This window comes from Mastomys coucha, unplaced genomic scaffold (genome assembly GCF_008632895.1).
Source record: "Mastomys coucha isolate ucsf_1 unplaced genomic scaffold, UCSF_Mcou_1 pScaffold22, whole genome shotgun sequence".
Classification (NCBI taxonomy): domain Eukaryota; kingdom Metazoa; phylum Chordata; class Mammalia; order Rodentia; family Muridae; genus Mastomys; species Mastomys coucha.
The window spans coordinates 143,909,837-143,911,330 of NW_022196905.1; the positions used below are offsets into that span (position 1 = coordinate 143,909,837).

Below are 1,494 nucleotides of genomic sequence, written 5' to 3' on the forward strand. Positions count from 1 at the left end.
AGAGAGAGAGAGAGAGAGAGAAGGTGGAGAGAGGAGAAGACACCATGGAGTAAGGGATTGTGAGAACTGGCCATAAGGGCTGGCTAGTCGGAGTAGGAGTAACCCAGGTAGACAATGGCAAGTCATATTTCAGGGTTATTGGCAAGGAAATGGACATAATAGCATAGAGGGTAGATATCTGCCCAACTCTAGTGCCGATTAAGGATTATTATAAATACAAAAGTTTTGTGTTGTTTATCTGGAAACTGAATGATTAAGGTAGGGTAGAAACACCCAGTTGAGATTAATTACTACTGCAGCCAAGTGTCTGAAAAATGCAAAGCAAGGAAAAGGCAAAGAGAAGAGCAATGGGGAGGGGGAAAAAGGGAGAGGGGAGGAGATGAAAAGAAGGTGGGGGCAATGGGTGAACAGGAGGGGGGGGAGGAAAAAGAAAACTAGACCTGCCTTTCCAGTTCCAGTGGGTGGTAAGGAATTAGCCAGGCAGAAAGTCCAGAGATGGGCCTTTCTATCTTGCAGCTGATTTAAATGAGGGATCAGGGACCCTGCTTAGAAGAGAGTAGTTGTAGAACCGGGAAGCTAAGCACAAGACCACTGGGATTCCTGGTGAGAAGAGTGAGACTGGTGAGAAGGGTCGAGATCTTCCTGGCTGGTGGTCTCTCTCTTTTCCAAATCCAGCATCTCACTCTTACCTTCTTGATGCCTGGGCACAGAACCTCCTTTGATTCAGCTTTGCAGAGAATAGCTGTGAGTTAAGAAAAGTCTTGGGACTGAGCAAGCATTTGAGTTCCTACGTCAATGTGAGATGTTTTTATTTGAGTTCATTACAATGAAGCGATTTACATATCAATTCTTTTTTTTTTAAGGGAAAGCCTGTGTTTTCTATTGCAGCAGAATGCTGCTATGTGGGCACTATTGGATGTGAATATCTGCACAACTGGTATATTGAAGGCTTGGTCGCCAGCAGGTGGCATTATTTTGAGAAGTAATAGAAGCTTAGGAGGTAGGGGTCTGGCTGGAGGAGGTAGGATCAATTGCATGGGCCTTTGAAGGGCAGATCTTATCTGGACCCACCTTCTTTCTGTTTCCTGCTGTCTTGGGGACAGGTGAGGAGCTTGGCTCCACCATGTCCTCTCTGTCATTATGCTCTGCCTTACCAGTAACAATGGAGCCAGCTGACTATAAGCCAAAACCTCTTGAAATGATAACTCAAAATAAATCCCTTCTCCTGCAAAACATTGTCTGGAATTGGCTCACCATTATGACAGCTGACTAGCACAGTGAGTAATTTATAAACAATAGTTTTGCTCCTGGTGCTGGAGGCCCATGGGTCCCAGATACAGAGACATCTGCCGAGGGCCTTGGAGCCCTGAGAGGGTAGAAGCTAGAGAAGTTGGGTCTCCCTGAAGCTGATATTACATGCGGTTATGAGCCACCTGACCTGGGTGTTAGGAGCAACTTTGGTCCTCTGCAAGAGCACTAAAAATTCTTCTTCTT

The 1,494-nt window shown here is 45.7% G+C and overlaps 1 protein-coding gene across 8 annotated transcripts in view; it reads left to right on the forward strand.

Moving 5' to 3' along the window:
- The window catches only part of Tex26 (testis expressed 26), a 33,941-nt gene that overhangs the window by 17,629 nt on the left and 14,818 nt on the right, over positions 1-1,494 (forward strand). The gene's annotated exons all lie outside the window — the stretch shown is intronic.